The 13,184-nt window shown below is 46.0% G+C and overlaps 1 protein-coding gene across 1 annotated transcript in view; it reads right to left on the bottom strand.

Moving 5' to 3' along the window:
• Nucleotides 1-13,184, bottom strand: part of LOC143782325 (dynein axonemal heavy chain 5-like) — a 610,263-nt gene that overhangs the window by 209,195 nt on the left and 387,884 nt on the right. The gene's annotated exons all lie outside the window — the stretch shown is intronic.

Genomic DNA, 13,184 nt, shown 5'->3' with positions numbered 1-13,184 from the left:
CTTTTTAGGGGATGATTTTAACTCTATTTTGAAGTCAATTGCATTTTCATCTAAAAACACTTGTTAGACACACATGAAAACCAAGCCAAAAAGACGGCACAGTAAAACATTCGAAAGAAGTCAAGTAAATCATTTCTAAAAAGGGGAATTCCTGTAAAAATTGTGTTACTCAATTTAAATGTAGCACTTCCCCTAATGTATGCCAACATTTTCACATGTATTATGAGCTTTAACCATAAAAGCTACCATATTCCCTTCAGCACTATATACTGAAGAAAAGAAATTCATAGTAGTTTTAGAACAACACTTACTACAGTATTTGCACATAAACTTAGTGCGCAAATTGTATTAGGCAAAAATTTATAAAACTGCCATTTTCATTGCAACTTTCCATACTGTTGAGGATATTTTAGTTGGAAAAATGTTAGCAGAATTTTATAATAAAAATAAAATAACATAGTGAGATCATGGACAAGTAGTCCACCGAATTACTGTCAAATTAGACAAAACTAATTAGACAAAGATTTTGGGCCTGATTCATTAAGAATGATGTTTTGCACTCCAAACTTAATGAAGGCAGAGCTGGAGTAAAATGTGCCTTAGGCCGGTTTCACACGTCAGTGGCTCCGGTACGTGAGGTGACAGTTTCCTCACGTACCGGAGACACTGACACACATAGACCCATAAAAATCAATGCATCTGTGCAGATGTCATTGATTTTTTGCGGACCGTGTCTCCGTGTGCCAAACACGGAGACATGTCAGTGTTCGTGGGAGCGCACGTATTACACGGACTCATTAAAGTCAATGGGTCCGTGTAAAACACGGACCACACACGGACGGTCTCCGTGTGCAGTCCCCGTGGCGTGCAGGAGACAGCGCTACAGTAAGCGCTGTCCCCCCCACATGGTGCTGAAGCCGCAATTCATATCTTCTGTGCAGCAGCGTTTGCTGCATAGAAGATATGAATAATAGTGTTTAAATGAAAGATCTACCTGTCCGCCGCCCCCCCACCCCCTGTGCGCCCCACCGCTGTTCAGAAAATACTCACCCGCTCCCACGTTGGCTGTCGCTGCTTCCTGGTCTGGCCGCGGCTTCTACTGTATGCGGTCACGTGGGGCCGCTCATTTACAATCATGAATAGTCGGCTCCGCCCCTATGGGCCCCACGTGACCGCATACAGTGGAAGCCGCGTCCAGACCAGGAAGGAGCGACAGCCAACGAGGGATGCGGGTGAGTATTTTCTGAACAGCGGGGGGGGCACAGGGGGTGGGGGGGCGGCGGACACATCGATCTTTCATTTAAACACTATTATTCATATCTTCTATGCAGCAAACGCTGCTGCACAGAAGATATGAATCGCGGCTTCAGCACGATGCAGGGGACAGCGCTAAACTTTAGCGCTGTCTCCTGCACGCTCCGTGTGGTACCCACTCGCCACACGGGCGGCACACGTGTGCCGCACGTATGGCCTACGTGAGCTCATGGGCACACGGACACGGATAACTCCGGTACGGATTTTTTCCGGTACCGGAATTATCTGGACGTGTGGGACAGCCTTTATTCATTAAAGGGAACCTGTCACCCCCAAAATCGATGGTGAGGTAAGCTCACAGTCATCAGGGGCTTATCTACAGCATTCTGTAATGCTGTAGATAAGCCCCCAATGGTACCTGAAAGAGGAGAAAAAGAGGTTATATTACACTCCCCCAGGGGCGGTCCCCGCTGCGGTCCGGTCCGATGGGTGTCTCAGGTCCGCTCCGGCGCCTCCTATCTTCATTCCATGATGTCCTCTTCTGGTCTTCATGCCACGGCTCCGGCGCAGGCGTACTTTGTCTGCCCTGTTGAGGGCAGAGCAAAGTACTGCAGTGCGCAGGCGTCGGGCATCTCTGACCTTTCCGGCGCCTGCGTACTGCAGTACTTTGCTCTGCCCTCAACAGGGCAGACAAAGTACGCCTGCGCTGGAGCCGCGGCGTGAAGACCAGAAGAGGACATCATGGAATAAAGATGGGAGGCGCTGTACCGGACCTGAGACGCCCATCGGATTGGACCGCCCCTGAGTGAGTATAATCTAATGTCTTTTTCTCCTCTTTTAGGTAACATCGGCGGCTTATCTACAGCATTACAGAATGCTGTAGATAAGCCCCTGATGACGGTGAGCTTACATCACCATCGATTTTGGGGGTGACAGGTTCCTTTTAAAGGGAATCTGTCACCAGATTTTTGCTACCTCATCTGAGAGCTATATAATTTAGGGAAAGAGAACCTGATTCCAGTGATGTATCACTTAGTTTATTGGGTTCAGCAGTTATGACACAATCAGAGTTTTATCTGCTCTGGTGTAAATATAGCAGTTCTCAGAAAGCTGATCCTTCCCACACCACTAATTAGCAGCTTTTAAGTACATTGTATATTGCCGGTAAGCTGCTAATCAGTGCTGGGAGATGGTTGGACCAAGGCTGACAGCTAGTTTGACAGTGCTAATATCCTTATTCCTGCAAACAAAACCCTGACTGTATTGAAACTACAACACACAGCCTAACAAGTGACACCGCACTGAAATCAGTGTCTCAGTCCGTACCTCATCCTGCTCTCAGATTACATAACAAAAACCTGGTGACAGATTTCCTTTAAGAGGCACATCTTACAACTGCCTTACACCTCCACCAGAAATGTTACTCCAGTTGAGGACTGAAGTACATTTTAGAGTAAATTATGGCATCAATTTTGATGAATTTCCCAGCCACGGCTTGCGCTGCACAAGTTATGCTTACTTTGGTGAAGCTGTCTAGGACTGGCATAAAAATGCAAAAAGACATAACATTTTTGCTAAACTTCAAGTTTCAATATTTCAACCTAGCAAAAACATCTTATTCCAAACCTGTTGTTTGTAGCACATAGAGTAAGTATACGTCCTTGAGTATAACCCCTCCTATGGTGTACAAAAAGTCTGGAAGCTAGAACACAGTACACTGATTAATACATTTTGGCATTTCAGTGACAGGAAGAATTGGATTTTTCAAGCATCACTCAGGCTAAATAAATGTGGTGTGGAAATTGTATTTGATTTGTATTGGTGGAAATACTCCTGATCCATAAATTTTAATGTAGGGTCATATACAAGAATGCCAAAATCATGTTCAGAGGTTATCATTTCATTTAAACCCTGGTGATTAAAAAGGCCAACCAGATAAAGTTCTAGGTAAGAAACGACTTGCAACATACAAGGCATATCATAATTAAGGGGCCCTGTTCTAGAATTTTTTTTTATAGTGGCTCAGTTCACACTGCTTCCTATCACTCCCCCATACATAGTTAAAAGAAAAGAAAGGTTTTGGTAGCATGTTAGCCAGTTGAAAAAAGATTGATTGTTCTCAGCAGGAAAAAACAAATACTATTCTTGTTGTTATGATACCTTTTAATAGCTAACAAAAATAAAAAAGTGATGTTACAAAGCAAGCTTTCCAGACTACTTAGGTCTTTTCTACTGACTAGTGGATGTGCTTGGATAAGATGTTATCGGGCGCTAACCGAGTCTTTGACGTATTTAAAAAATACACTGCTCAAATAAAGGGAACACTAAGGGTATGTGCACACGTCAGGATTTCTTGCAGAAATTTCCTGAAGAAAACCGGAAATTTTCTGCAAGAAATCCGCATGTTTCTTTTTGCGTTTTTTTCCCGTTTTTTTCGCTTTTTTTTTAGTATTTTCAAGCGTAATTAGCTTGCAGAATGCTAGAGTTTTCCAAGCGATCTGTAGCATCACTTGGAAAACTGATTGACAGGTTGGTCACACTTGTCAAACACAGTGTTTGACAAGTGTGACCAACTTTTTACTATAGATGCTGCCTATGCAGCATCAATAGTAAAAAGATATCATGTTAAAAAAAAATAAAAAAATAAAAAAAAGGTTATACTCACCCTCAGATTGATGGCCCCGATCTCCTCAGCTGTTGCTCTGTGTGTAGGACCTGCGATGACGTCACGGTCACATGACCGCGACGTCACGGTCACAAGACTGCGACGTCATCGCAGGTCCTACACACAGAGCATCTATAGGAATGGAAGAGAGAGCATGCACCGATGAGAGGCGGGAAGACTGTGGGGGCCATCAAAGGTGAGTATATCACTATTTTTTATTTTAATTCTTTTTTTTTTTTACCAATTATACGGTGCCCAGTCCGTGGAGGAAAGTCTCTTCTCCTCCACCCTGGGTACCAACAGCACATGATCCGCTTACTTCCCGCATGGCGGGCATAGCCCCGTGCGGGAAGTAAGCAGATCAATGCATTCCTAGGTGTGCGGAATCCCCGCGATTCCGCAAATTTAATGAACATGTTGCTTTTTTTTCCGCGATGCGATTTTTTCGTGGAAAAAAATGCAACATTTGCACAAGAAATGCGGAATACACTGAAAATAATGGGAGGCATATGTAAGCGTTTTTTTCGCGTTTTTTTTGCGTTTTTATCACGTTTTTATAGCGTGAAAAATACTGAACTTGTGCACATGGCCTTAAACAACAGAATATAACTCCAAGTGTTGTGAAATTGGATTCTGGGCTCCCCCGGTGGCCACTTGTGGAATTGAACTTGTGTGCATCATTCCCTCTGTTCACCTGCTCCTATCAGGATGTGGGAGTCGCTATATAACCTTGCTCCTCTGTCAGTTTCTTGCCGGTCAACAATGTAATCAGAAGCCTTCTGTGCTTGTTCCTGCTACTAGACAACTCCCAGCTAAGTTGGACTTTTGTCCTTGTGTGTTTTTGCATTTTGTTCCTGTTCACAGCTGCTGTTTCGTTACTGTGTCTGGAAAGCTCTTGTGATCGGAAATTGCCACTCTGGTGTTATGAGTTAATGCTAGAGTCTTAAAGGAATTTCTGGATGGTGTTTTGATAGGGTTTTCTGCTGACCATGAAAGTGTCCTTTCTGTCTTCCTGCTATCTAGAAAGCGGACCTCGATTTTGCTAAACCTATTTTCATACTACGTTTGTCATTTCATCTAAAATCACCGCCAATATATGTGGGGGCCTCTGTCTGCCTTTTGGGAAAATTTCTCTAGAGGTGAGCCAGGACTGTCTTTTCCTCTGCTAGGATTAGGTAGTTCTCCGGCTGGCGCTGGGCATCTAGGGTTAAAAAACGTAGGCATGCTACCCGGCCACTTCTAGTTGTGCGGCAGGTTTAGTTCATGGTCAGTATAGTTTCCATCTTCCAAGAGCTAGTTCTCATATATGCTGGGCTATGTTCTCTCGCCATTGAGAATCATGACAGTTTGACCGGCCCAAAAAAGGGTTAAATTACTGGCTGAGAAAGGAGAGAAAAAAGAAGTCTGCTACAATTTTTTTTTTTTTTTTCCTCTAGTTCTGAGTGTGCTCTTAATTGAATCACTTGCTAGTCTGCCTATACTGCAGCCTTCCTCTCTTTCTCTCCTTCTAATCCTTGAATGGCTCTGTGTTCACCTGTTTCAAATGGATCTTCAGAGTGTAGCTACAGGTTTGAATAATCTCGCCACAAAGGTACAAAATTTGCAAGATTTTGTTGTTCATGCACCTATGTCTGAGCCTAGAATTCCTTTGCCTGAATTCTTCTCGGGGAATAGATCTCACTTTCAAAATTTTAAAAATAATTGCAAATTGTTTTTGTCCCTGAAGTCTCGCTCTGCCGGAGACCCTGCACAGCAGGTCAGGATTGTAATTTCCTTGCTCCGGGGCGACCCTCAAGACTGGGCTTTTGCATTGGCACCAGGGGATCCTGCGTTGCTCAATGTGGATGCGTTTTTTCTGGCCTTGGGGTTGCTTTATGAGGAACCTCATTTAGAGCTTCAGGCGGAAAAGGCCTTGATGTCCTTGTCTCAGGGGCAAGATGAAGCTGAAATATACTGCCAAAAATTCCGCAAATGGTCTGTGCTTACTCAGTGGAATGAGTGCGCCCTGGCGGCGATTTTCAGAGAAGGTCTCTCTGATGCCATTAAGGATGTTATGGTGGGGTTCCCTGTGCCTGCGAGTCTGAATGAGTCCATGACGATGGCTATTCAGATCGATAGGCGTCTGCGGGAGCGCAAACCTGTGCACCATTTGGCGGTGTCTACTGAGAAAACGCCAGAAAATATGCAATGTGATAGAATTCTGTCCAGAAGCGAGCGGCAGAATTTTAGACGAAAAAATGGGTTGTGCTTCTATTGTGGTGATTCAACTCATGTTATATCAGCATGCTTTAAGCGTACTAAGAAGCCTGACAAGTCTGTTTCAATTAGCACTTTACAGTCTAAGTTTATTCTATCTGTGACCCTGATTTGTTCTTTGTCATCTATTACCGCGGACGCCTATGTCGACTCTGGCGCTGCTTTGAGTCTTATGGATTGGTCCTTTGCCAAACGCTGTGGGTATGATTTGGAGCCACTGGAGGCTCCGATACCTCTGAAAGGGATTGACTCCACCCCATTGGCTAGTAATAAACCACAATACTGGACACAAGTGACTATGCGTGTTAATCCGGATCACCAGGAGGTTATTCGCTTTCTGGTGCTGTATAATCTACATGATGTTTTGGTGCTGGGATTGCCATGGCTGCAATCTCATAACCCAGTCCTCGACTGGAGAGCTATGTCTGTGTTAAGCTGGGGATGTAAAGGAACTCATGGGGACGTACCTTTGGTTTCCATTTCATCATCTATTCCCTCTGAGATTCCTGAATTCTTGTCTGACTTTCGTGACGTTTTTGAAGAACCCAAGGTTGGTTCACTACCTCCGCACCGGGAGTGCGATTGTGCCATAGACTTGATTTCGGGTAGTAAATACCCTAAGGGTCGTTTATTTAATCTGTCTGTGCCTGAACACACTGCTATGCGAGAATATATAAAGGAGTCCTTGGAAAAGGGACATATTCGTCCTTCGTCATCTCCCTTAGGAGCCGGTTTTTTCTTTGTGTCTAAGAAAGACGGCTCTTTGAGGCCGTGTATTGATTATCGACTTTTGAATAAAATCACGGTTAAATATCAATATCCGTTACCACTGCTTACTGATTTGTTTGCTCGTATAAAGGGGGCCAAGTGGTTCTCTAAGATTGATCTCCGTGGGGCGTATAATTTGGTGCGAATCAAGCAGGGGGATGAGTGGAAAACCGCATTTAATACGCCCGAGGGCCATTTTGAGTATTTGGTGATGCCTTTTGGTCTTTGAAATGCCCCTTCAGTCTTCCAGTCCTTTATGCATGACATTTTCCGCGATTATTTGGATAAATTTATGATTGTGTATCTGGATGATATTCTGATTTTTTCGGATGACTGGGACTCTCATGTCCAGCAGGTCAGGAGGGTTTTTCAGGTTTTGCGGTCTAATTCCTTGTGTGTGAAGGGTTCTAAGTGTGTTTTTGGGGTTCAAAAGATTTCTTTCTTGGGATACATTTTTTCCCCCTCTTCCATCGAGATGGATCCTGTCAAGGTTCAGGCTATTGGTGATTGGACGCAACCCTCTTCTCTTAAGAGTCTTCAGAAATTTTTGGGCTTTGCTAACTTTTATCGTCGATTTATTGCTGGTTTTTCTGATGTTGTAAAACCATTGACTGATTTGACTAAGAAGGGTGCTGATGTTGCTGATTGGTCCCCTGATGCTGTGGAGGCCTTTCGGGAGCTCAAGCGCCGCTTTTCTTCCGCCCCAGTGTTGCGTCAGCCTGATGTTGCTCTTCCTTTTCAGGTTGAGGTCGACGCTTCTGAAATCGGAGCTGGGGCGGTGTTGTCGCAGAGAAGTTCCGATTGCTCCGTGATGAGACCTTGTGCTTTTTTTTCCCGTAAATTTTCACCCGCCGAGCGGAATTATGATATTGGGAATCGGGAGCTTTTGGCCATGAAGTGGGCTTTTGAGGAGTGGCGTCACTGGCTTGAGGGGGCCAGACATCAGGTGGTGGTATTGACTGACCACAAAAATTTAATTTACCTTGAGTCTGCCAGGCGCCTGAATCCTAGACAGGCGCGCTGGTCGTTGTTTTTCTCTCGGTTTAATTTTGTGGTGTCGTACCTACCGGGTTCTAAGAATGTTAAGGCGGATGCCCTTTCTAGGAGTTTTGAGCCTGACTCCCCTGGTAATTCTGAGCCCACAGGTATCCTTAAAGATGGAGTGATATTGTCTGCCGTTTCTCCAGACCTGCGGCGGGCCTTGCAGGAGTTTCAGGCGGATAGACCTGATCGTTGCCCACCTGGTAGACTGTTTGTTCCTGATGATTGGACCAGCAGAGTCATCTCTGAGGTTCATTCTTCTGCGTTGGCAGGTCATCCTGGAATCTTTGGTACCAGGGATTTGGTGGCAAGGTCCTTCTGGTGGCCTTCCCTGTCACGAGATGTGCGAGGCTTTGTGCAGTCTTGTGACGTTTGTGCTCGGGCCAAGCCTTGTTGTTCTCGGGCTAGTGGATTGTTGTTGCCCTTGCCTATCCCGAAGAGGCCTTGGACGCACATCTCGATGGATTTTATTTCGGATCTGCCTGTTTCTCAGAAGATGTCTGTCATCTGGGTGGTGTGTGACCGTTTCTCTAAGATGGTCCATCTGGTTCCCTTGCCTAAGTTGCCTTCTTCTTCCGAGTTGGTTCCTCTGTTTTTTCAAAATGTTGTTCGTTTGCATGGTATTCCTGAGAATATCGTTTCTGACAGAGGGACCCAATTCGTGTCTAGATTTTGGCGGGCATTCTGTGCTAGGATGGGCATAGATTTGTCTTTTTCGTCTGCTTTCCATCCTCAGACTAATGGCCAGACCGAGCGGACTAATCAGACCTTGGAGACATATTTGAGGTGTTTTGTGTCTGCGGATCAGGATGATTGGGTTGCTTTTTTGCCTTTGGCGGAGTTCGCCCTCAATAATCGGGCCAGCTCTGCCACCTTGGTGTCCCCGTTTTTCTGTAATTTGGGGTTTCATCCTCGATTTTCCTCCGGTCAAGTGGAATCTTCGGATTGTCCTGGAGTGGATGCTGTGGTGGAGAGGTTGCATCAGATTTGGGGGCAGGTGGTGGACAATTTGAAGTTGTCCCAGGAGAAGACTCAGCTTTTTGCCAACCGCCGTCGTCGTGTTGGTCCTCGGCTTTGTGTTGGGGACTTGGTGTGGTTGTCTTCTCGTTTTGTCCCTATGAGGGTTTCTTCTCCTAAGTTTAAGCCTCGGTTCATCGGCCCGTACAAGATATTGGAGATTCTTAACCCTGTGTCCTTCCGTTTGGACCTCCCTGCATCCTTTTCGATTCATAATGTTTTTCATCGGTCATTGTTGCGCAGGTATGAGGTACCGGTTGTGCCTTCCGTTGAGCCTCCTGCTCCGGTGTTGGTTGAGGGTGAGTTGGAGTACGTTGTGGAAAAGATCTTAGACTCTCGTGTTTCCAGACGGAGACTCCAGTATCTGGTCAAATGGAAGGGATACGGTCAGGAGGATAATTCTTGGGTCACTGCCTCTGATGTTCATGCCTCCGATCTTGTCCGTGCCTTTCATAGGGCTCATCCTGATCGCCCTGGTGGTTCTGGTGAGGGTTCGGTGCCCCCTCCTTGAGGGGGGGGTACTGTTGTGAAATTGGATTCTGGGCTCCCCCGGTGGCCACTTGTGGAATTGAACTTGTGTGCATCATTCCCTCTGTTCACCTGCTCCTATCAGGATGTGGGAGTCGCTATATAACCTTGCTCCTCTGTCAGTTTCTTGCCGGTCAACAATGTAATCAGAAGCCTTCTGTGCTTGTTCCTGCTACTAGACAACTCCCAGCTAAGTTGGACTTTTGTCCTTGTGTGTTTTTGCATTTTGTTCCTGTTCACAGCTGCTGTTTCGTTACTGTGTCTGGAAAGCTCTTGTGATCGGAAATTGCCACTCTGGTGTTATGAGTTAATGCTAGAGTCTTAAAGGAATTTCTGGATGGTGTTTTGATAGGGTTTTCTGCTGACCATGAAAGTGTCCTTTCTGTCTTCCTGCTATCTAGAAAGCGGACCTCGATTTTGCTAAACCTATTTTCATACTACGTTTGTCATTTCATCTAAAATCACCGCCAATATATGTGGGGGCCTCTGTCTGCCTTTTGGGAAAATTTCTCTAGAGGTGAGCCAGGACTGTCTTTTCCTCTGCTAGGATTAGGTAGTTCTCCGGCTGGCGCTGGGCATCTAGGGTTAAAAAACGTAGGCATGCTACCCGGCCACTTCTAGTTGTGCGGCAGGTTTAGTTCATGGTCAGTATAGTTTCCATCTTCCAAGAGCTAGTTCTCATATATGCTGGGCTATGTTCTCTCGCCATTGAGAATCATGACATCCAAGTAAATCAAACTTCGGTGAAATCAAACTGTCCACTTCAGAAGCAACACTGTTTGACAATCAATTTCACATGCTGTTGTGCAAATGGAATAGACAACAGATGGAAATTATTGGCAATTATCAAGACACACTCAGTAAAGGAGTGGTTCTGCAGGTGGGGACCACAGACCACATCTCAGTACCAATGCTTTCTGGCTGATGTTTTGGTCACATTTGAATGTTGGTTGTGCTTTCACATTCGTGGTAGCATGAGACGGACTCCACAACCCACACAAGTGGCTCAGGTAGTGCAGCTCATCCAGGATGCTACATCAATGCGAGCTGTGGCCAGAAGGTTTGCTGTGTCTGTCAGCGTAGTGTCCAGGGGTTGGAGGCGCTACCAGGAGACAGGCCAGTACACCAGGAGATGTGGATGGGGCCATAGGAGGGCAACAACCCAGCAGCAGGATTGCTACCTCAGCCTTTGTGCAAGGAGGAACAGGAGGAGCACTGCCAGAGCCCTTCAAAATGACCTCCAGCAGGCCACAAATGTGTTTGTGTCTGCACAAATGTTTAGAAACCGACTCCATGAGGATGGTCTGAGTGCCCAACATCTACAGATGGGGGTTGTGCTCACAGCCCAACACCATGCAGGACGTTTGGCATTTGCCACAGAACACCAGGATTGGCAAATTTGCCACTGGCGCCCTGTGCTCTTCACAGATGAAAGCAGGTTCACACTGAGCACATGTGACAGACGTGACAGAGTCTGGAGACACCGTGGAGAGCAATCTTCTGCCTTCAACATCCTTCAGCATGACCGGTTTGGCAGTGGGTCAGTAAGGGTGTGGGGTGGCATTTCTTTGGAGGGCCGCTCAGCCCTCCATGTGCTTGCCAGAGGTAGCCTGACTGCTATTAGGTACCGAGATGAGATCCTCAGAACCCTTGTGAGACCATATGCTGGTGCGGTTGGCCCTTGGTTCCTCCTAATGCAGGACAATTCTAGACCTCATATGGCTGGAGTGTGTCAGCAGTTCCTGCAAGATGAAGGCATTGAAGCTATGGACTGGCCCACCCGTTCCCCAGACCTGAATCCGATTGAACACATCTGGGACATCATGTCTCACACCATCCACCAACGTCACAGACTGTCCAGGAGTTGACGGATGCTTTAGTCCAGGTCTGGGAGATCCCTCAGGAGACCATCCACCGCCTCATCAGGAGCATGCCCAGGCATTGTAGGGAGGTCATACAGGCATGTGGAGGCCACACACACTATTGAGCATCATTTCCTTGTCTTGAGGCATTTCCACTGAAGTTGGATCAGCCTGTAACTTCATTTTCCACTTTGATTTTGAGCATCATTCCAACTCCAGACCTCTGTGGGATATTAGTTGTGATTTACATTGATCATTTTTAGGTTTTATTGGTCTCAACACATTCCACTATGTAATAAATAAAGATTTACAACTGGAATATTTCATTCAGTGATATCTAAGATGTGGTATTTTAGTGTTCCCTTTATTTTTTTGAGCAATGTATGTTTAAGTCTCCGCAGCTGCATGTCTCGCAGCTGTTTGACGGGAGCAACACATGCAGGGATTGCCTGTTTGTTGAACAATCCCTGCATGTGTTGCACTGTTGAACAGACGCGAAACATGGAGGCGCGGGGACTCGAATATTATAGCGCCCGATAACATCTTATCCAAGCACGTTGGCTCATCATCACTAGTCTTTCCATCAGAAATAGTATAACAAGACGAACAAAGAAAAAGGTTTGATCCAGCGAAGAGGTTAAGAATACTTTATATAAAATATATCTTTTAATCAAGATAGTTAATACATGCTGTGTCAAGCACTAACACACTAGAAGGAAAGATCAACGCGTTTCGACTTGCGTATTAGTCGTGATCTGACCTGACGACTGGGTAACGCGATTATATATCTAATTGGATATAGTGTCTTGAACGTTTGATTGGCTACACAGTAGAAATAATTAACATATATTTTAAACAGACTGAGTGATTAGATTAAAACATGTGAGATGGCAACTGAAAAATCCAAAACTAGCAAATAGATTTAATACTGTAAGATTAGATCATGTCTTGAATTCAGGTCATGTGGTACTTGAGTGTCCAGCAGGGCCGGCGTCAGCACCCGGCGCACCCGGGCAAGTGCCGGGGCCCTGACGAGACGGGGGGGGCCCACTCACGCAGTCATAGATCTATCTGGCCGCTTACCCTTTCAATTTGCGTTGGCACAAGCATCTTCTCAGTCAGTGCAGGGCCAGGCACATAGGGGTTAAGGACACAGCCAGAGTGACATTGTGGGCGGAGAGAGCACGTTCTCCTGCTCTGCTCTCCCGCCCCTGGCTGCGTGCAGTGCTGAACTTATCAGTCACAGGAAGATTCCGGAGGAGCTCCTACCGGCGCCTGAGTGAGTGCCATGCTATCGCTGTATATTCTGACAGTCTGGGTGACCTGGGACAGCCATGGGCTGGGCGGCTGCAGCTGACATATATATACATATATATATACTACAGCAGCCGCCCAGCCCAGGCCCCCAGCACAGCCTGTATAGATACAGTGTATATAATATATATACAGGACAGGTGCTGGGGGCCTGGGCTGGGTGGCTGTTGAAGTATATACACTGCACAGTACCACTCCCCTGTATATATACACCGCACAGTACCTCTCCCCTGTATATATACACCGCACAGTACCTCTCCCCTGTATATATACACCGCACAGTACCTCTCCCCTGTATATATACACCGCACAGTACCTCTCCCCTGTATATATACACTGCACAATACCACTCCCCTGTATATATACACTGCACAGTACCTCTCCCCTGTATATATACACTGCACAGCACCTCTCCCCTGTATATATACACTGCACAGTACCACTCCTCCTGTATATATACACCGCACAGTAGCTCTCCC

This window comes from Ranitomeya variabilis, chromosome 6 (genome assembly GCF_051348905.1).
Source record: "Ranitomeya variabilis isolate aRanVar5 chromosome 6, aRanVar5.hap1, whole genome shotgun sequence".
NCBI classification, from domain to species: Eukaryota; Metazoa; Chordata; class Amphibia; order Anura; family Dendrobatidae; genus Ranitomeya; species Ranitomeya variabilis.
This window is presented reverse-complemented; position numbering and strand designations above follow the sequence as displayed.